A 23832-nucleotide genomic window follows, 5' to 3' on the forward strand; every position below is an offset into this window, starting at 1 on the left:
ACATCAGTTCCCCTCTTCTTCCCACATACCTGCCATCTGAGTCCTCCCGAGTCCTCCTCCTCTACTCTCAACTTAGAGCCTTGTTTTCTTTATTATACTACTTCATTTTTAAATCACTGGTTTACAGCAACGTTTAGCCCAGCTTACAACTTGGACTGACCAGTTACCACTTGCTCTGTTATCAAGACTTTATGCAACATGCCCTCTGACCCTTGACTCTACAAACATGGTCTGGACACAGTGATTTGTTTTGTAAACTGCAGTATGGGGCTCTGGGAGGGGGTACCTTAGCGTGTTCCCTGAGGTACTAGTCATATGACAGTTCTAATATAAAATAGAGTTTATTTGGGGACATGGGAATGGGGGAGTTGAGAAGGGAGTAGAGGCAGAGAGAGGGGGCCAGAAAAAGGGAGAGAGAGAAGAGGGAGCCAGAAACATCTGGAAGGGAGAAGAGAGAGAGCAAGAAAGAGGCTAGAGAGAGAGAAGAGAGAGAAAAGGGTCAGAGAGAATGAAGGGAGGCCAAATAGTCCTTTTAATAGCAAGCCAGGCTCCTACCTGGCTGTTGCTAGGTAACTGTTGGGCAGAGCCTGAGAGGAATGCTAACATGCTAACACACAGTCCTGCCTCTCCTCACACACCACATAAAAAATGACAAGCAGCGAGCTATATGTAAGGAAGAGCCCTGGCTTCACGCTGAGGACGTTCAGTCTGGAGTGTTCACTCCTTGTTCTAACCCTAGCATTTAGTATCCAACTTCATGTAATATTGTCAGGGCTCTTATTAGTAAAATGTTTGGGGTTTAGATTTCTCTCATTTTTGAAAGTCCTGAACAAAATTTCATGGCTAGTTTATTTGCTCATAGCTTTCTTTCTTTCGGCTATATCTTTTGACTTCTGAACCTCACACTTTAAATTACTATAACGTCATCAATCCATTGAGTTTTCCTTAGTGAAAAACAGAAGTGTGCAGGCTAGGACGTTTTGTACAAGAGTTTTGTTGATGTTTTTTTAAATCTTATATAAGTTTATCTCATCAGATTCTAATTCATACTCCAAATCCTAACCTCAGAATAGCATGCTAATTATCACATAAAAATAGTAAAGAATATTGATCAGACTTGGGGGTAGAGTAGACTATTCCAAAAGAGTTTTCATTCTGAATAGTATAGTAGACACTGATAAAAGTGATGTCGCTTTGGTAAGCATTGTTGTCTTGGTCTGCAGCCTGTGGCATAGTATAATTAATGGTGCAAGGAAGTTAGAGGCGACTGACCTTTGGAAGAATATGGGCACCGTGGCCTCTCTTCTTTCCATGTCTTTCCCTTCTAGTCACGTCAAAATGGGCAGTTTCCTCTGCCACACACCACCACCATGGTGTGTTGGCTTACCACAGAACCAAGAACAAGGAAGCCTGGCTCCTACAGCTCCGATATGCAAGTTCATCATCAAGGCTAACGAAATGTAAGTTTAATTAAGAGAAGGTCATGAGATGTGTGTGTAATTAAGCAGTCAAGGGCATTGGGCATTGTTTATTGAAGATATGTTGTCACGGTGATGGGAAGCTGATAAACACAGGAAGTATTGATAATTAACATAAGTATTAAGAAAAACAATGACCTGAGAGCCACAGCAGTTGGAAAAATAGTTACATACTAAACAAACTCTATTCTAATCAGAACTCAAATGTTACGGATTTGTTATTATTTTTCTTTCCTTAGTTCTTTTTCATTTACTTGATTATATAATTTTTGGTTGAAGGAATAGGATACAAGAGGTATTTCTGGCCCTGGGTGGGGTCATGAACTTCAGAACTGTCAGGAAAAAAAAATCACAAGATTACTATCTAGCAGGAAGTGTTAGGGCAGAAAGCAAAAACATACTACTGTTTTCTCTATTAGGAATTGACCAGCTGGGTGAGAAAATACCTTCTGTGAGGGCCGGTCTTCTCCAGAAACTTTAGAGATAGTGTCTGGGCTATCTTAGCATGCAGGTTGGCACAAAAGACCCTTTACCAGCTATCAGCAATTGACACACAAGGGACTTCTCTCCCCATAATGACCGTCATTGACTACTGCCTACTCTCAACCTGTTTTACAGGTGTGTGTGTGTGTGTGTGTGTGTGTGTGTGTGTGTGTGTGTGTGTGTGTGTGTGTGTGTGTGTGGGCTCATGTCATCTCAGATAACACCCTATCAGTTTGACTCCTGCTGGTTCTTGGAGATGGTAGGCACAGTTATGCGTCAAGATTTTCCATTGTTCTGTTTTTCTGCATCGTATTGTCCCCTCTATCCAATCAGAAACCTACTTGGCTCATTCCTCTTTTCGTTAAAGGCTACTTGACTCCGCCCACATGATGCATACCCTGATGCCCAGGCCTGGCTCACAGATGCCCCTCTTCCACCGCCACACATCTGAGGCTCCCTAGTCTTTATGGTCACCTCCAGGTCCACTTCCTGCCAAGCAGCACCGGATTGTGAGCTCCTACAACACCAACCGCTCTCTCCATCAGGCTCTGGTGAACCAGGACTGAACAGAGATGGAGGGAAAAGGGGAGCAGAGGAGAGATGGAAGGAGGCCCAAAAAGTGTCTCAGAGACCTGCTCTGCTTAGAAGGCCACTCGCTCTCCATCGGTCCGCAGACTCCTGTTCTGTGCTCAGATTGGCCAGAGAGACCATGAAACACTGGCCACCCAGCCTGCCATCCAGCTCAGGCTTACTTGGTTGATGGGTGCGTGTTGATCATTACCAGGTCTGGTCACCTCTTTGAACTGAATTGATGCTAAGATTAGAAGTTGCGGTGGCCTTTCTGCTGGTCCCAGTGCATTGTGGGCAGAAAGGGACCTGTGAGCCTAAGAGAGTGTCGTTTCTCAACTTGAGAGCATTGTCAATCGTCTCTCTCCCGAGGATAGAGGATCCCAGAGGAGAGGTGGCTTTTGAGAGAGTTAGGGCCAGGGTGTTGTGAAAGGAGCTGAGACCCATTACAGGTTTTGTGACTGTGTGGTCTCAGGAGGTGGCCTGCTCCCGGTTTGGTGTGTGCTCACAGCTGAGGGGATTGCAGATCAGTCCTTTGTCCCCTTGCCATTATGTGTTCCAGGCAGTTTGTGGCTAAAATCTACTGGGACAGGGCCACAAAGTTGGTGTGGGAGCTGCTATCAGAAGGCCAGTAAAGGGAGCCAGGTATATTGTCGAAAACATATCTCAAAGAAATAAGGAAAACTAAAGTCTACCCTTACTTAGGCGCTGTGAGGTTTCCAGGTCCTTACTGAGGAAAGTTGTGACTTCTCAACTTGTTTGGAACAAAATAGATAACGCTTTCCCCACTAAGAGGAACTATACGGTTTGAAGCACAGACCCTTCTTGAAAATATATTCATTGTACTGTCAAAAGTTTGAAAAGAATTGACTCCCTGATTTGCCCTTCCTGCTTGAAAAAAAAAAAAATTAATGTGTAGCTCTGACCTAATCTTTTGAGATTTGAGTTGGTCAGCAGTTGCACTAATTTTGAATTTCGAGTTGAACAAAATGGTCAGCCCATATTTTATTTTATTTTATTTTTTTTACAAAATATTTATTTTTATTTTATGTGTACCTGCATCTATGTCTATGTACCATGTTCATGCAATGCCCCTGGGTGCGGAGGGGCAGAAAGAGGCATTGGATTCCCTGGCACTGGACTTACAGACAGTCGTGAACCTTCAAGTATGCTGGGAATGAAAGCCAGGTTTCCTGAAAGAGGGCTGTGCTCTTAACTGCTGAGTCTCATCTCTAGCCCAGCCTGTATTTTATATTCAGAGGAAGGCTTAGAATGTTCTCTTCTTGGTTATACTAGTCTCTGCATTTAAAAATCTCTCTTCCTATAAAATAGATGTACAGATTTTTTTCTTTTGATTTCTGAGATAAGCCACTGATCAACTCCACCTCACTGAAATAACCTGATTTCTGAGGTTAGCCTCTGATTAATACCACCTCACTGAGATGACCAGCCTGGACCATGAAAAAGACAACTGTCCCATGAGAGAGACACTGCTGTCAAATTCTCAATTTTACATTCTTTACCTAGCACGTAATTAGAACATCAAAACCTTTATTATGGCAAACAAATTGGAATTAATTGGGGGAGGGTCATTTTAGTTACATCATCACCTAATTCAGATAGGTAAAAGATTTACAGGCCATCTCTAGGCTGGGCCTTTGTCTGTGGCTAGCTTATTTATGGTGTTGCTTCTAAGTTTGGGATGACAAGTGTTTGGGGGCATTTGTGATGCCAATTCACCATCAGTGATGTGGATGTTTAATTCAGAGACATTGAGTCTGGGTGGCTTTCTAAGGGTTATGTCTGATTTTTACCTTCCTGTCATAGCTGGGATTGAAATATAAAATACTAAAAGTCAAAAGACCGCAACTCTGTTTCACGTGCGTTTCCTGACACGTGAGCATGTGTGTGTGTGTGAGGAGAGAGAAGCAGCCACGGTTTCACCACTTACAGCCATCAGTATGCTTTTATGAATACTAATTCACTTGTCCAGAATGGCCCTATGACGCTGGCACTGTTCCCATTTCACAGCTGACATGACAGGCTGAGGGAGGTGAAATGTCTTGTTTACTTAGTGGCTTGCTCATCTGTGACTTCAGCACCATTTCTCTGTGCTCTCTTTTTTTACCATCAAAGTAACCTTAGTGATGCCCAGAGCCTGTTTTAAAAAATGGCTTTCAGATGAGGGCGACCTGGCTTCTCTTAACAAAATATCTTCTGTGCTCTCACATTAATGCGTGTGTTCTCCTTTATGTAGATTTCTGTGCTGGATCTTTAATGTTTGTGTGTGTCTGTGAGCACACCATCCATATAACCCATACAAATTATAGTATCATTAACACTTTATACACACGTGTAAACAAATCTCACAACTAAATAACCCTCCTCCGAACTGAGAAAGGGAAGTGCTGGGTTTAAACCAGAGCCAGGCAAGAGTCGGAGCAACATGCCTGTGGTGGTTTGAATATGCTTGGCCCAGGGAGTGGCACTATAAGGAGGTGTGGCCTTGTTGGAGGAAGTGTGTTACTATGCGGGTGGGCTTTAAGAACTTCCTCCTGGCTGCCTGTAATCAAGATGTAGAACTCTCAGCTCTTTCTTCAACTCCATGTTTGCATGTATGCTGTCATGTTTCCCACCATGATGATAATGGACTGAAGCCCTGACTCTGTAAGCCAGGCCCAATTAAATGTTTGTCTTTATACAAGTTGCCATGGTCATGGTGTGTCTTCATAGCAATGGAAACCTAACTAAGACAATGCCTGTATCCCAGCATTTGAAAGTTAGAGGCAGGAAGATCAGGAATTCAAGACCAGCCTCAGCTACTTAAGAGTCTTGTTTAAATGGCCCATCCACCATTCCCACTCACCCCCAAAAAGCAAAACTGTAAAAGCCAAATAAAGCCAGCTCTAAGGGGAGTCAAAGGCCCACGTGTTTTCCTGTGTACAGATCCAGGCTGTTTTCAGCCCCTGGAGTTTTCGGCAGTTTTCTAGGGAGACAGAAAAGGTGCTGTGTGGTGGGGTCTGCAGCTATGGTGGCATCAACGGGAATCCCCATAGACTCTCATCTATCTGAAGACTGGGTCCCTGGTTAGTGGAACTGTTTGGGCAGGATTAGGCAGTGTGGTCTTGCTAGAGGAGGTGTGGCTTTGCTGAAGGCAGTGTGTGTCACTGGGGGAGGGCTTTGAAGGTTTCAAAAAAACCAGGCCTCTCCCCCTCCTCTCTAACTCTCAGCTATTAATCCAGCTTCACACCTGTGTGCTCCCTGCTGGGATGATGATGGCTGACCCTCTAAGACTGTGAGCTAACCCCAATCAAGTGCTTCTCTTATGAGATTTGCCTGGCTCATTACATGTCTCCATAGAAATGAAACAGTAACTAAGACAGAAACCCAGTTTGTTTTCAGTTAAAAGCCTTTCTGTTTTTATCTTTTCATGGCACATTTTAAGGGAATGCTTTTACTTGCTAGCTTTTTTTTTTTCAACTACTGCATCCATTTGTTGACTTCTAAAGTCTATTAAAGAGAATCAGTGAACTGAAATGACACAGAATCATGCAATCTGGGGTATACTTTAAAACCCAAGAGCATTGGAAACAGCCCTAAGTTAAAGATGGTAAGCACTTTGCTTCATAGTAACGAATAGATGAAAAAGGTCACTTTATTTTGTTTGGGTTTTGATTTTTTTTTAAATCTAACTTTATTACTGTGTCTGAACGCTGTAAGTGGGTCTTAAACACGGCATCTTAGGAGGAGCTTGGAAGACAATTTCACTGAAAGCCATGTAGAAATATAGGCCCTGCTCGAAAAGTTTCAGAGGGGAACAACGTTAACAACTGGGCTGGAGAACATCTTTGTGATGTTTGGCAAAGTATAATTGGCTGCCTTTAGCCTGAGTCTTAAAAGTCTCCCAGAGGCTAAGTACATTTAATAGTTTTGAGCTAAAATTTTTTTAGCTCAAAATAAGATATCAAAATAAGAGAGTCAAATATTGACTCTGTCCCATGATTATTACTCTTTATAATCTTATACAGAGCTACAATAAAATAGAGCACATACACACACACACACATATATATACATATATATATATATTGTTTTAGTTAATAATATATACATACATGTATACATATATGTACACATACAGAGACATACATGTACATATTATGTTATATATTATTATATACTACAATGTATTATATACATTATATATAATGTTATACACACACTCACACAAACACATATGTGTGTGAAATAATAATATATTTATAAATTATATATATATATATATATATATATATATATATATATATATATATATATGTGTGTGTGTGTGTAATAATATAACAGTTTGAGGAGAAAAAGAGCACCAGAAAATTTAATGTTGGAGCTAAGGCTTGTGCTGAAAGAGATAAAGCCCTAATGTGAAATTAAATAATGGGAGTGCTGCCCTCAAGGCAAGACTGCAGACTCCCAACCAGCTGAGCTTCCAACTTGTACAGAGAGTTGCTTACGCAGCAGAGGAAAACTTGTGCAGATGTATCTCAGGCCATTTCCAAGCAGGCAGTCAAACTTGGCAGCATCAGCCACATGGTCACATGGTTCTGGCTTTAGAGTTCATCAGGAAGTCAGGCATGAGTAAAGGGCTTCTGGAATCTTCCACAGCAGTTAAGGAAAGTTGCTGAGGCTGGGCGTGTGCCAGGGGAGTCGCTGAGTGGAGACCTGACCTGAGAGGCCATTGCATTAAACTGTGAAACTGAAAGCCTGGGTTGTATTGGAGGCCCCAGGATGTTGTAGGTACCAGAGCGGTGGGATATTTGCCGAGAAGAGCTGCACACAGGAAGTGGAACCAGCCCAAGAGAGAGAAGTGTGTTGCAGTCATCGAAACAGGTAGGATGGGGCCATCTAAGTCTTTTGACTTTGAACATAGAGCTATATGATTCAAAGTTTAACCCTGTTGGGGTTCAGTCTTGATTTAGTCTAATATTTACTTACTGTGCCCCAAATTTATTAATCTGGAATGATAACGTATGTCCCGTGCCATTGCATGTTGGAAACATGCTATTTGTTTTTTGATTTTACGAGAGGTTCTATAGTGACATTTTTAAGAGTTCTGGAATCTTGGGTTCTTTAAAAAAAAAACACAGAAATATTATAAGATTGTGCTTTCATTTTAATCCCAGGGGTAGCCATAGGGGGCTGCTTTGGACTGTCCACGATAGCTGGCTATCATTTGCCTCATGCTCTAACAGAAGCGTGGTTTTGCCAGCAGCAGATAATTTCTATGATTATGGGATGTTTGGAATTCTGGGAACTTTTCGGAGGGTACATAAATGCTAGGGTCCTGAGAGGTAGGGGTAGTGGTAGTTGTTGGTTTAGGGAGGTTGTTTGTTTGTTAGTAACCGTAGTCAAGGAAGAAACAAAAGGAAAGAAATTAGATCCATGGATTTTCCTAATTCTTCTTCTCTTCTCTATCCTTGCTTTTCTCCTATCGTTTGGGGGTAAAACGAGGTGGGGATGGATAAAGGATGGGAAAGGGGAGAACCCACAAAATAACAAAGACCAGCTTATAAGGTTACACTTAAGAAATTGCCTTGAGGTCTAGAGATGGCTCAGTGGTTAAGAGAACTGACCGATCTTCCAGAGGTTCTGAGTTCAATTCCCAGCAACCACATGGTGGCTCACAACCATCTGTAATGGGATCTGATGCCCTCTTCTGGTGGGTCTGAAGACAGCTACAGTATACATAAGATAAATGAATAATTCTTTTAAAAAAGAAAAGAAAAAAAAATTGCCTTGAGTCTCAGACAAGACTTTGAACTTTTAAACTGTCTTGGGATAATAAAAGACTTTTGAAGTTGGTCTAGATGCATTTTGCATTATGATATGGCCACAAGCCTATGGGGACCAGGGAGTGGAATGTGGTGGTTTGAATGAGAGTAGTCCCATGGGCTCATGTATGTGAATTCTTAGTCCCCAGTTGGTAGAACTGTTTGGGAAAGATTAGGAGGTGTGACCTCATTAGAGGGGGAGTGTCACTGGGGATGGACTTTGAGGTCTCAAAAGCTCATCCCATTCCCAGTTAGCTGTCTCTTCTTTGTAAACTAAATGTTCTAGCACCACACTGCTTTCCTGCTGCCATGCGTCCCACATGATGGTCATGGACTCACTCTCTGAAGTTGTATGCCCCTGATAAACTCCTTCTTCTATAAATTGCCTTGGTCTTGGTGTCTTATCACAGCAATGGGAAAGTAACTTCTGCTTGTCCAGGGTGGGGGAGATGGAGGCAAAAGCCTCAGGAGTTCAAAGTCATCCTTAACTACGGAGCACGTTCAAACCCAGCCTGGGTGTTTTGCTTGATGTTCGGGGCTCTAGGAGCAAGAACGGCTTATTGGAAGGACTCTGGGATGGCTCAGAAGGTGACAGGAAGAGCTAGGACAGCAGACAGGCAGGAACCAGGGCAGCCCGGACCTTCTTTCTGACCTTGGCTCTTGATGTTGCTGTGCACTGGCCAGAATGAGTCTCTGCACTTAGATTTCAAATTCCCAGGAGTATCTGAATTATCAGCCTGGGTCAAGTGTCTCAGCCCTGCCCTTCCCCCTCTCCTCCTCTCCCTTCTTTTTTTCCTCTTCCCCCTCCTCCTCTTCTTCCTCCCCTTCCTTCTCTTCCTCCTGCTTCTCCTCTTCCTCTTCCTCCTTTTCTTCCTCTTCCTCCTCCTCCTCCTCCACCCTCTCTCCTTCTCTCTCTTCCCCGTTTTGCTCTCCCTTGCCCCTCTCCATTTTCTCTCACCTCTCTTTCTCTCTCTTCCCCTCCTCTTTCCCTACATCCTGAGATGGAGTCAAACTCCCTTTGTAGCTCTGGATGACCTTGAAGTTGTAAGCCTCTCTAGAGCTGAAATCACAGGCAGGCCCTACCATGTACAGTTCATGCAGAACTAGGCAAGCCAGGCACGCTAGGCAAGCAGTCCACCTCCAGCCCAGATCTCTGATCTTTGAAGGGAAGACTTTGAAAGAAAGTCTTTGTGGGCCACACAATCCCCCCAGCAGCATATTTTCAGCAGGAATGCCTTGAAGTGTCCTAGCAAGGCTGTTTTATTGGGTTTCATCATGGTCCACAGTTGTGAAAGAGGTTATCTGCAATGCCAACTGCATTGTGTTCCCAAAGAGTTACAACTCTAAGGGTTTCGTGATAAGGGGCTGCTCAAGGAAGGGAAGATGAAGGACGCAATCTCAAAGCACAAGCAGCCTGTTTGCCAGGAACGCTGAGGGCTCTCCATGAGGGTAAATAAAGACCACACAGCAGGGGCCAGCAAGAGGCTTAGGGAGTAAAGGCACTTGTCAAAAAGCTGGACAGCCTCCGACGGATCCCTAGGACTCGGCTGGTAACAGAGAACCCCAACTCCTGCTAGTTGCCCTCTGACTCCCCACACATGCTTGACCCTCACCTCACCTAACCTCACACACAAATAAATAAATGTCATTTGAAACAAAACAAACCCACATGCTTGACCTGGTGGAACCCTGCCTGTGTCTCAATGCACACGAGTCCTAACAAGCAAAAAGCAGACATCCTGCCTAAGCTCTGAGGCCCCTGTAAGGCTCTTGGAACCAGAGGTACAAGACACTATCCAGATCCTCAGGCCAGTAACCAACAGCTTCCTAAGCTTCCTAAAACCAGGAAAGCCCCCATTCAAACTAGCAGTGGCAGACTGCTGCCTCTGACTTCCATGGGTTTCAACTCTTAGTTCTTTCTTTCTTTCTTTCTTTCTTTCTTTCTTTCTTTCTTTCTTTCTTTCTTCCTTCCTTCCTTCCTTCCTTCTTTCCTTCCTTCCTTTCTCCCTTCCTTCCTTCCTTCCTTTCTCCTTTTTTTTCTTTTCTTGTTTTTTTGAGGGATGGGGGTGGGAGTAGGGTAGAAGAATTTTTGTTTTGTTTTGAGACAGAATATCACATTCCCTAAGCTGTCCATGAACTTTCCATATAGTTGGAGCTGACTGGCTTACCCAATGTTGAGGATGGAACCTGGGGGCTTCATACATGCTAGGCAAGGACCTTACCTGCTGAGTTGCATTCCCCAGCCCCACCCAATTCAGGCCTTTAGACCTCACACCCTAGCCTGATACATCCTGAGAACTATCTAATTTACTATTTCCTTTTGTTTTGTTGTGCATGTGGTGACGCTATTGTTTATTTTTGAGATGTGGTCTTGTGTAGGTCAGTATAGCCTTGAACTCAGCGAGGTTGCCAAGGACACCTTGAACTCTTGATCTGCTGGCTCCCGGTCATGGGACTGCAGGTGCTTGCCCATGTGCCTGTGTTATTCATAATTTCTTTGTATTTTAAGTTATGTATATGTGACTCTCTCTGTCTCTCTGCTTATTTCTCTCTCTCTCTCTCTCTCTCTCTCTCTCTCTCTCTCTCTCTCTCTCTCTCCCCGTGTGTGTGTGTGTGTGTGTGTGTGTGTGTGTGTGTGTGTGTGTGTGTGTGATCGCGAGTAATCCTGAACAAGCAAATAAAGGCCACCATGTTCTGGCACCAGAAGACAGCATGCATACAAAACAGGCTTACCCCAGTCAACACATGGCAGCCCTGGGACATGGCAGGGATGTGAAAAAGTGTGTCCAGGCCACCATGTAGAGACATTTGCATGGCAGACATCTAAACAGGAGTGCCCATGCTAAAACATGGCAGTGCTGTGACACGGCAGATACGTGTGTGCCCAGACGGCCACATGGTGGCGCTGTGACACAATACCTGTGTGAGCAGCCATGCCTTGGCTGCCACATGGCAGGGTTGTGAGCAGGTGTATGTGGTGGTGCTAGGATGTAGCTTACATGTGAGCACGTGGGTCCATACCATGATGTGATAGCACTGGAATACATCATGTGTGTAAACAGATGAGAAAAGGCCTCCAGGTGGTACAGTGACTCAAAATACACGCAGACAAGCTTGCCTTGGCAGCTATGCGGTGGCCCTGAGACATGGAAGATGTGTAGATAGGTGTGGCCAGACCACCACATTTTGGCCTAGGACACAATACACATGTGAACAGGTGTGCCCATGTTACAACGTGGTGGCCATAGGATACAAGTGGGCTAACTAAGCACCAGTGACATGATGGGGTGGCGCTGGGACCCACTAACAGTGTGAGTGGGTGTGTCCTTGCTATGAGGTGGCAGCACTGGAACATAGCACATTTGCAAACAAGTGTGCCACTGCCACCTCTTGGCGGCGGCGAGACATGACAAGCATGTGAACAAGAGTCTGTGCTGGACCATCAGGTTTGCATACAAGCATGCCTGTGCTCCATGTGGTTGCTCTGGGACACAGCAGGCCTGCAAACAAGACCAAGTGCCAGTTCTGGGACATTATGTGGGTATGAACATGCATGCTGATGCCACCATGTGGCAGTGCTGGAACATGGCAGGCATGTAAACAGGTATACCCAGGGGCCACCACTTGGTGGCACTAGGCATACCACAGTGTGAGTAGATGTGCCCATAACAAAATGGCAGCGCTGGATATGGCATGTGTATGGATAGGTGTGCCCAGGCTGCATGTGGCAGCACTGGCATAAAGCAGGGGTACCAACAGGCATGCATCTGCTGCCATGTGCTGGCACTGGAAACAGCACACGTGGAAACAGATGAGCCCAGGCCATTGCGTGGGGATGCTGGGACATGGTGCACATGTGAACACACAACCCTAGGCTGTCGTGTAGTGGCCCTGGGACATTGCAGGTGTGTGAACAGCCCCGCCCAGGCTGCCATGTAGCAGTTCTGGGACATGGCAAGTTTGCAAACAGGCATACCCAGGCATCACAAGGTGGCACGGGGATACAGGGGTGCACACAGGCATCCCCACACTTGTATGACTCTGCACTAAGACATGGTGCACAACAGGCACACCCATCCAGCAAGCTTCCAGCACTGGGACACAGAAAGTGTGCAAACAAGAGAGCCAGCACTACCAGGTGGCGATAATGGGACACAGCATGTGTAAGAACAGGTGTGGCCACACTGCCAGGCTGCAGTGCTGAGATTCAGCAGACTTGAGAACAATCCTGCACATGCCACCACTTGTTGGCCCTGGGACATGGCAGGTATGTAAACAGGTGTGTGTGTGTGTGTGTGTGTGTGTGTGTGTGTGTGTGTGTGATGCCAGGTGGAGCACCAAGATATGGCAGGTATGTGAAAAGTGTGTGTATGATGCCAGGTGTACCACTGGGACACAGCAGGTGTGTGAACAGGTGTGTGTGTGTGTGTGTGTGTGTGTGTGTGTGTGTGTGTGATGGTAGGTGCAGCTTGGAGACATGCAGGCGTTCCCACACCACCACTTGGCTATTCTAAGACATTGCAATGCGTGAAAAGGTATGAAATTCTGGCATGTGGTAGTTCTGGGAAACGGCAGGCACACAAACAGGTGTTACCTGTGTGGCCGTAGAGTGGCACTGGGATACGGCAGATGTATGGACAGGCATGCCCTCACTACCGATTGCTAGCACTAGGAAGCAGCATGCATGCAAAAATAACAACAAAAAAGTGTGTGTGGATTGCCATGTTGTGTATATGAGACGAACCGAGTGTACAAATGTGACTGCCAGGCCACCACATGACAGGACTCGGGTATGGCAGGTATGTAAACAGGTGTGCCCAGGCTGCCATGTAGTGGCCCTGGGACATAGCAGGCACGCATACAGGTATGCAGGCACAGCCCTGTGGTGGTGGTGGGACACATCACAGGTATGGAAAGGTGTACCTGCACTGCCATGGATCCTTACTGCTGTATGGCAGGCGTGTAAACAGGGAGACCCACATTGCTATGTGGCAGCACTGGGCACGGCAAGGCACTGGTATAAAGAGGTGAGCCAGGCGACAGCACCAGGATACTGCAGGCATGTGAACAGGCAGGCCCGTGTGGGAACACGGCACCAATGGGTGCAGATGTGCTTATGCTACCACACGTTGTCATGGGGACATGGCACGTGTGCAAAGATGCCTGCCCACGTTGCCATAGGGTGGTGCTGAGACATGGTGGATGTGCAAACAGCCATGCCTGTGCCATCACATGGGACATGACAGGCATGCAAACAGGTGTTCAGAGGCTGCCACACAGCGGACACTGACACAGCATACATGTGAACAGGCCTGCCGTGGCTGCCACATGGTGGGGCTGGGATGTGACATTTTGCAAACAAGCATGTATGTGAGCCCCAAATGGTGGCACTGGCACATGACTTACACACAGATATAGGAGTTTATTCCTTTAAATGGTGGAGCTTGCACACAGCAGGAGTGAGATCATGCATGCCTGTACCACCTTGTAGCCAGACTGGGACATGGCACAGCTGTGAGCAGGTGTTGGTGTTGGATATGGCTTGTGTGTGGTGTGTGCACAGGCATGCTCAGGCTGGCACATGGCAGTCCTGGGACACAGCAGGGGTGCCCATCCACCACATGGTGACCCTGGGACATGGCAAGTATAAGCACACCCAGGCCCACACACTGTAGTACAGATGTGTGGTTCTGGATTCTATTTCTCCTGGAGGATGCTGGTATACCGGCTCACATTGGGCAGGGCAAAGTCCAGAATGGGGAGTCTACAGTCTGCCCCTTCCCTTTGGGGTGTCAGACATTGCTGTACACCAGACAGAGAAGGGTGAGGCGGAGTCCAGGATGAATTGGTTCCACGGGGCTCTGGTCCAGCCAGGAATACTGGATGTGTTACAGCTCTTAGAACAGGAATGGAGAGGTTCCAGCGGCCAGCACAGGGCAGGTGGTCAGAGTCCTGAGTCCTGTGCAGAGGATGCAATGCTGGCAGCCAGCGCTCGAATGTGAGCCTCTGCAAGCAACGGGAGCCTGGCCAGGCAGGTTGGTCCAAGGTCCAATGATGAGGGCGTGCTTGGGAGAGAGAGCCTCTTTCAGGTGGTACAGCTCAGTAAAAACAGGCAGTCTCAGATGATCCTTGATAAAATGATTTGTGTTCCATGCAGACAGGAATTATATGAGCCTTGGGGTATGGGGTGGAATTTGGGGGGTTAATACATTCTCTTGACTGAGGCTGAGATGCTGGTGAGGATAAGATGCTGGTTTGCATGGGGGAAGAATTCCAGGTGCTGTGCTATGTGACCAACTACCAGTGATCATCTTAATTGGGGGGTTGTGGTTATGTGCCCCAAAGCAGGCATGGAGATAGGGAAGGAATAGTTCTACTTCTCCTGTCTCAAACTCTGAGATTTCTGGGGTTTGAACATGCTTCACCTCACCAGTCCATGCCCTACACTGGTCCCCAGTCCAAGTGCCCTACACGGAAATACAGCAGGGATGCCAATAGACATGACCACACTTTCATGTCAAGCCACTGGGACACAGGACAGGTGTGAGCAGGCATGCCTACCCTGCTAGGTGCAGGCGCTGGGACCCAGAAGATGTGCAAACAGGCAAGCCAGCACCACCAGGTGTCAGCAGTGGGGCACAGCTACTGTGCCAACAGGTGAGCCTCCCGGCACAAGTGGGATGTGGCACATATATGAACTGTCATGCCTAGGTCATAGTGTGGCAGCCCAGGGACACAGCAGGTGTGCAAATAGGCATGCTAGTGTTACATGTGGTGGAGCAAACAGGTAAGCCTTTGTCGTCACGTGATGGTGCTGGGACATAGCAAGTGTACAGAGTAGTGAACCCACACCACCTAGTGGCAGTACTTGGAAATGGCATATGTGTAAACAGGCTAGCCCAGGCTGCCACGTGGCCATGCTGGGACACAACAGGTATATACACAGTCTATACACACAGTTGTGCTTGGGCTGCCACATGGTGGTGTTGGGACATGGCAGGCTGTGGACAGTGAGGTCCAGGCTGCCACATAGAAGGCTAGAACATATCGTCTATGCAAATAGGAAAACCCAGGGCAATATGTGGTGGCCCTGGTATATGACAGGCATGTACTTAGGTATACTCAGGTTATCACACGGTAGGTAGTGTTGGAATGTGGCAGCTGTGCAAACGGGCATAGCAGTGCCACCACATAGCAGCACTGGCATATGGTAGGCATGCAGAAAGGTGTTCGCAGGACACCACACGATGGAAAGCAACACAGCCTACATATGAATAAGCCTAGGCTGCCTCATGGTGAGGTGTGTGACTATCAGGTGTGCATACAGATGTGCCGGTGCCTCCGAGTAGTATCCCTGTGATGTGGTGGGCATGCAAACAAGACATGCATGTGCCGCTACATGGCAGTGTTGGGATAAGCATAGATATGAACATGTAAGCCCACGACACCATGTGGCAGTGCTGGAACTTGGCAGGGATACAAACAGGTGTTCACACGGCAGACACAGTAACAAGCATGCCTGTGCCGCCATGTGGCAGCTCTAGGACACAGCAAGTGCATCCCTTGCTGTATGCCTGTAATACCCAATGGAAATGCTGCATACTGCAGTCGTGCAAACAAGTGTGCTTGTATCACCACATAGAGTTGCTGGGACACAGTATACATGCAAACAGGACTCTTCAAGCAGGCTGGCACAGGCTGGCACTGGTACAGCAAGCATATGAGTATGTATGCCCAGGTCACCGTGTGGCAATAGACATGGTGGTGTTTGACAGATGGGCTTGTACAAGCAAGGGACAATGCTGGAACATGGCAGGTATGAAAAGTGTGTAAACCTGTGTGTCTGCACCACCATGTGGCATCATTGGGACATGACATGGTTGCCACAAGGCTTGCCCATGCCATGTGGTAGTACTGAAATACAGCAGGCTGTAAACAGGCATGACTAGACTGCTGTGTGGCAGTGCCGGGATGCAGCCACTGTGCATGCAGTCATGGCCTTACTTACATCATGGCGCTTGGATATGGCAGGTGGATGAACCGGCAAGCCCGAGTCATCTCAGGAGGTATGTATAAATGTGCCAGAGTGTGACATGGCATGCCTGTGCTGCCTGGTGGCCACACTTGGATCTAGCACGGTGTGAACAGTTGTGTTCATGTTGGCAGTGGGACATGGCACTCATGTGACTAGGCATGCCCAGGCTTCCTCATACCAGTCCTGGGATATGGTGAATAGGCATGCCCACGCCACCATGAGGTGTCATTAGGTAATAATGCATACCAGCAGTGAGCCCAGGCTGCCGTGTGGGAATACTGGGACAGGGCAAGCATGTAAACAAATGAATCCAAGCCATCATGGTTTGGCCCTGGGGCACAGCAGGTATGTGAACAGGCGTGCCCAGATCTCATGTGGTGGTGGTTGGACCCAGCAAGTTTGTAAACAGGTAAGCCCAAGCCATACTCAGTGGTGTGTGGGATATGGCAGGGGTGGAAAAAGACATGTCTAACTTACATATCACGGCACTGGGACATCATACAAGGTGTTAACCAGGACACGGAAGCGGCTCAAACAGGCGAGCCAGCATTGCCAGCTGGCAGCAATGGGGCATATGAACAGGTGTGTTATGTTGACACATGGTGGCACTGGGACTTGGCAGACATGTAAATAAACCTGGACATGTCCCCATGCATTGGTGCTCTGGGACAAGTCATGTGTGTAAACAGGCATGCACAGGATGCCCAGTGTAGTTCTGGGACATTGCAGGTATGAACAGGCATGACTGCAGCATCACATGGTGGCGCTGAGACACAGCAGGTGTGCAAATGGTCTCGCCACAGCCACATGCCTGGTCAGGCCACCCCATGTCAGTGCTAGGACACAGATGGTGTACAAACATGTGTGCCTGTGGGGAAACTCTTCTAATTAAGGCTGACGTCCACCACTGACCAGATAGCTCTGGGGTCAGCAGGTGATAGGAGACTCCCTTCATTCGCAGGGCTTTTCCTTTTCTGACCTTGTCTGGGGAATTCTAAGCATGCACACACACCCCCAACACACCACACACACACACACACACACACACACACACACACACACACACCTTTACCTGGGGAACATCATACATCCTTAATTCAATTACAGGATCAATTTCCTTTCTCCTGATAAAACCTGTTCAGCTAACACCTGAGAGTCCTGAAATACTTCCCCATGCTAATGAGGCTTTCAGCGCCCTAAGCCCTCAACTAATGACCATTGCCCATCCTGGATGTTCCCACCCTCAGTCCCCCCCAAAACCTTATAAGACTTAAATCATTCTGAGTAAAGTTGATCTGCCTCCTGATAGCTGGAGTGTGCGTATGCACAGCCTCCTCCCCCACCTTCCCGCCTCCGGTTCCCACTGGACCAAATCAGCCAACCATCCATGAGAGCAGGAAGACCCACATCTGCCAGCCCTCCATATGGCAGTCCTGGGACTCAGCAAGCATGAGTACACGCAAGCCAGTGTCACCACTGCAACATGTCATGAGTGCAAAGGGACATGCTTACACTACCATGTGGCGCAGGGACACTAGACAAGGCACAAGTGCAAACAGGTGTGCCGGTGCCAACAACACTGGGACATTGCAGGCGTATGAATAGGCCGATGATGTACATTGCCAGGGGGTGTCCCTGCAGCACTGAGCAGGCTGCTATGTGGTAAGGCTGGAACATAGCAGGTGTGTGAATCCGTGAATCCAGACATAGCAGTGTTGGGACACGGCAGATGCATGAACAGGCAGTGCCATGCCACCATGTAGTGTTCACTGAGACATAGCCAGCATGCAAATACCTATGCCTGTGCCACCAGAGGTCAGTGTCAGGACACAGCGGACACAGCAGACCCATGCGACATCCTTCCCATGTCACCTCAAGGCAGTACTGGGAAACAGCAGGCACTCAAACAGGAAGACACACACAAACAACAAGATGGGACATAGTAGGTGTGACACTATGTCCTGCCACACACTTACACACAACACAGCCCTTGTGTAAACAGGCATGCCTGTGCTACCAGGATGCTGGGACACAGTAGGTGTGCAAATAAGAGTGACCACACTACCACATGGTATAAAGCATGTGCAGGGCACTGCAGGCAGTGTGCTTTTGCCACCAAGTGGTGGTGCTGGAACATGGTGAGCCTGTGCCACAACATGCCAGCTCTGGGATACATCCCACATCCGGACCTGTGTACCCAGGCTGCCGTGGTGGGTGCTGGGAAACAGCAAGTATAAACACATAATGGAGATGAACCATGGTAGGCACATGAACAGATCTGCTCATGCCACCAGGTGGTACCCTGGCACACAGCATGTATGTGAACTGGTGGCCCTGGCAGCACCGGGAGATGGTAGGCACAAAGATGCATGCCTGGGCCACCACTTGATGGCATGGGGCATGGCAGGTGTGCCAGCCATGCTGGAACATGAAATGTGTGCAAACAGGTGTGTTATGCCACCATGTTGCACTGTCATAACATAAAAGGTGTGCAAAGTGGCATGTGGTGGAGCCCCTGCAGTAGGCTGGAACATGGTAGGGAGAAACACGTGTGCTTGTATGGCCACATGGCAGCTCTAGGCCATAGCAGATATGCAGACAGGCACAAGGGGGTAGGGCTAGGATACATCAGGCATGTAGACATGTGCCCGAGATGCTTGTGCTCTCATCTGGCATCATAAGGCAGGAGGTGCACACAGGTGTGCGTTTGCAGCCATGTGCCAGGACTGGGACACCGACAGGTCCTCTTCCAAAGCCACATGGAATTGCTGGGACACAGCAGGGCACAAACAAGCATGCCTGCATCACAACATGGCGGCATTGAGCCAGGGCAGGTGCTCAAACAGATGTTCTGCACCACCATGTAGTGGCCCTGCATAGCATGAGGGCAAACAGGCATGACCCTACCACCTGGTGGCAGTGACGGGTCAAAGCTGGTGTGCAACAATACAGTCCTGCTCCACCACATGGCACTGGATGTAGCAGGAGAGCCAAAAGGTGTGCCTGACCCACCATGTGGCTGCTCTGAGCTATGGCATGTGTGCCAAGGGTGTGCCTGTGCAGCTACATGCCCAAACTGGGACATGGCATGTGCACGTTCATGCTGGTTCTGTGAAGTGGTGGGAGCTGGGACATGGCAGGCATGAGCAGGCATTCCTGTGGCACCACATCATGGTGCAGGGTGTGGCAGGCTTGCAAACTGCCTTGTGCATTGCACCATGTAGCCATGTTGGGACATGAAACATGAGTGGCCACAGGGTAATGAAACATAGTTGTCACTGGGTAATGCTGGGACACAGCAGGAGGGAATGGGCATGCCTGCACCACCAAGTGGTAGCCTTGGACCTAGCTGCCATGCAAAGCCTGCATTGCCTGGTGGTGCTGGGACACAGTGAGCACACAAATGGGTGTGTCCATGCTGCAACATAGTGGGGGTAGTCACAGCAGACATTCAGACAGGTGTGCCTGTCCCACCGTGTTGGCAGTGGGACATGACAGGTATACAAACACACCTGCATCACCAGGTGGCAGTGTCAGGGCACAGCAGGTATGCAAATAGGCACGTTTGAGCTGCCAGGTAGTAGGACTAGGTGTGAGAACAGGAGTACCTGCATTGCCATTTGGCAGTACAGGATATGGAAGGTATGCAAATGGTACGCCTGTGTCACTATGTGGCTGTGCTGAGACATGTCAAGGGTGGTGAAATCCGTATGGTGGCACTGGGACATGGCATGCCATGCTTTTACCTGGCTGGACTGGGACACAGCCAACGGACAAACATGCATACCCGTACTGCCATGTGGAGGTGCGCCACATGCACTTGTGCAAAGAGGTGAGCTCACTCCTCCTAGAGGTGTTGGCTTGAACACAGAAGGTATGCAATCAGGCATGCCCATGCCACCAAGTGGCATCATGGAGGCATAGTAGGCTCATGAATGGGTGTGTCTACACTGCATGCAAACAAGCCCACCTGCACAGCCATGTGGCATCACTTGGACACAGCAGGTGTGCAAATAGGTGTGCTCATGTTGTGACACTCTATGTAGCATCACAGGGACACTGTAGAACACTGTCTGCACTGCCGCGTGGCAGAGCTGGACATAAACTGCTTGCAAACAGCCATTCCCATGATGCCATGCGGTGACACTGGGACACGTCAGGGGCGCAAACCAGAATGCCCGTATCACCAGGTAATGATGCTGGGAAGGTGTGCAAACAGGCATTCCCATGCCACCAGGGGGCAGTGCAAAGACACAGCAGGCACACAAACACATGTGCACATACAACCACATAAAGGTGCTGGACGTGGAAGTATGCAAACAGGCATGCTGTCCCACCATGTGGCGATGTTGGGACACAGCACACATGCAAACAAGTGTGCCCTTACACCTACCTGGCACTCTGAATACAACAAGCACAAATAGGCATGCCCATGCCATGAGGACGCAGTGGACACAGAAAGTGTGTAAACAGCCCTACACACTCAGTGGAACACGACAGGTGAGCGAACAGTTATTTTGTGCTGCTAGGTGGCCATATTGAGACACAGCAGACATGAAGGGTCATGCACATTCCCCCACAAGGCAGTGGTGGAACATGGCAGGTATATGAACAGGCATGACAGTGTCACCAGGTGATGGCATGCACTGAATAGATGTGTCTACGCCACAGCCTGTGACACTCGGACACAGCAGGCACTAACAGCCATGCCTGTTTTATCACCTGATAGCACTGGACACAAAGGGTGTGCAAATACGTCTACATGTTCCATCATGTAGCAATGCTGGGGCACAACAGGCATGCAAACAGGCATGGTGTGCCAAATCAGAGCGTTGCTCGAACAAAGCAGTCATGTGAACTGGCATTCCTCAACTGCAGCATGCCAGAGCTAGGACATAGTACACATGCATGCACTGTACCCAGGCCAGCAGGTGGCAGTGTTGTCTCTGCTGCCACAACATGATACCGCAGAGTGTTTTACATGGGAACATTTGTGGCAATACTACCATGGCGTGATGGTGCAGCAAAGGCAAGAAATCACATGTGATCAAGCATGTCAATGCTGTTGCAGCATTGGTCATGTGACACATCTCAGATATGGTCATGTATGCCCATATCACCCAGCATGGTGCTGCAGCACAGTTCATGTGTGATCATGCATGCCAATGTTGCGTAGCATGGTATTATGGCACATCTCATGTATGCACAGGCATATACAAGACACCAAGGCACAGCAGTGTGGCACAGCACATGTGTGAGTGTAGATGCCACTGTGACATGGTTCTGTGGCATGCCTTTCTTGTGAACACATGTGCCCAAAGTTATATGGTGCCACAACTCGACTCATGTGTGAACTTGTGTAGCCACACCACTGATGCATGGAAACATGGCATAGTCACATGGGCATGTGAATATTCATGCCCACTTTGCTGTAGCATGGTACTCCTCGTTTGTGAACAGGTATGCTACACCATCGTGGCATGGCTCTACAGCACAGGCTTGCATGTGAACATGTGTGCCTACACATACGAAAACACATGCCTACACTGCCTTGGCATGGTACCATGTATGAATACACCTGTAGCGTTCCACACCATCGTGTTATAGCAGCACTAGCATGTTTGATTGCACACAATCCATTCCATGACACTATACCATGTGATGTGGGCATACATATTTACATGTGAGCCATACCATGGCACTGGTAACAATAGTGACAAGCATGTTTTCACATGATTTCTCCTCTATAGTACTATACCATGTCAATGTGGGCACACTTGGTGGCATGCCATGGTATTGTGGACATGCATGTTTATACATAAGTCATGTGGAAGTGTCATACCGTGTTTTGTGCGTACACATGTTCACATGAGAGCTGTGTTATGGCACAGTGCCATAACAGCATGGTCATATACATTCATGCATGAACCTTACCGTACTGTGAAGACATGAGCATGTGTCTTCACAAATTATCCATGCCAACGTGCTGCATTGCACTACCATGAGCACACATGTTCACTGGTGAGCTATGTTGTGGGGCTGTGCTGAGGCAACATGGGCACATGTGTTCACAACAAGCTGTGCTATGACTATGTGCCTCAGGGCACACATGATTGCACATGAGCCATGCCAAGGTACCATGCAGCTTAAGTGGGTCATCTATGTTCACATGTGACCTGTAACACAGCCATGCTACAGAGGCATGGGCACACATGATCACATATGAGCTGTGCTCATACCATGCTGTTGCAGGATGGGCACATGTGTTTACTCATGAACCATACAATGGTGCTGTGCCTCAGTAGCATTAGAATGTGTGTTCACATACAGTCTCTACCATGACACTCTGCTACAAAAGCATGGTTATGCGTGTTCAAAAGTGAGCTCTACGGTGCCATGCTATGTTGGTGTATCATGGCAGCATTGGCATACATGATCACACATGAGCCATGCTGAGGAATCATGCCCCAATTGCAATGACACATGTGATCACATGCATGTTGCTGCAGCATTAGCATGCTTAATTACAGACAAACCATGCAGTAGTGTCATGTCACAGTGATGTCCATATACATATTCACATATAAACTATTCCATTATACCATGCCGTGGCATTGGGGACAAACATATCCACACCTGAGTCGTGCTATGTTGCCTTGTTGCAATATCATGGGCACACATTTTTACACTCTAGCCATGTCATTGCACAATACCAAGGGATCGTGAAGGTATGTGTGATCACGCCTGACCCATTCCATAGCACTGTGCCACAGTGGCTTGGACAAGCATGTTCACATGAGAGTTGTGCCAAGGCTTCATGAGCACACATGACCACAAATGAATTGTGCCAGGACACCAGGTTGCAGTGACATTAACAAACATGTTCACATAAAGACGTGCATTGATGCCATGACACAGTGTATTGCACATGGGAACAATGCCATGGTGCTGAGCTATGGAGGCAGGGACAAGTGTTCACACATGAGCCATGCTGGGTGTTGCTGTGCTAAGGCATTATGTACAGGTGTATGCAAATATTGGCCATGCAAACACATGATGCCAAGGCAGTTTGGTAATGCATATTCACATATGAGCTATGACACAGTACCACGTAAGGGTGCCAGGCCATGGAGCTGTGAGCATGCAAGTTCACATATTAGCCATGCCATGCTGGTATGGCCATGTATTTACATGCTAAGTGTGCTGTGGCATTTTACTCGGCAGAAGGGACACATGTGTTCACACATGAGCTATGCTGCAGTGCCATGCTAAAGTGTCATGAGCACAGAGGTAAGTTGCACCTAGGTACCATGCTTCAGGGACATGGTCACATATGTTTATGACTGAGCCATGCAACAGTACCATGCTACACAAGCATGGCCATTCATGCATGTTCACATAATAGTCATGCCATGGTACTATGTCATGGCAGTGTGGGCAAACA

The 23832-nt window shown here is 47.8% G+C and overlaps 1 protein-coding gene across 1 annotated transcript in view; it reads left to right on the forward strand.

Moving 5' to 3' along the window:
• The first annotated feature begins 7329 nt into the window (after nt 1–7329).
• Nucleotides 7330–23832, forward strand: part of P4ha1 (prolyl 4-hydroxylase subunit alpha 1) — a 78635-nt gene continuing 62132 nt past the window's right edge. Inside the window, exon 1 of the mRNA XM_076916958.1 lies at nt 7330–7412. The gene's annotated coding sequence lies outside the window, so the exon portion shown is untranslated. The remainder of the gene's footprint in view (nt 7413–23832) is intronic.

The sequence above is a fragment of the Arvicanthis niloticus genome, chromosome 20, assembly GCF_011762505.2.
Source record: "Arvicanthis niloticus isolate mArvNil1 chromosome 20, mArvNil1.pat.X, whole genome shotgun sequence".
In the NCBI taxonomy this organism is placed as follows: Eukaryota; Metazoa; Chordata; class Mammalia; order Rodentia; family Muridae; genus Arvicanthis; species Arvicanthis niloticus.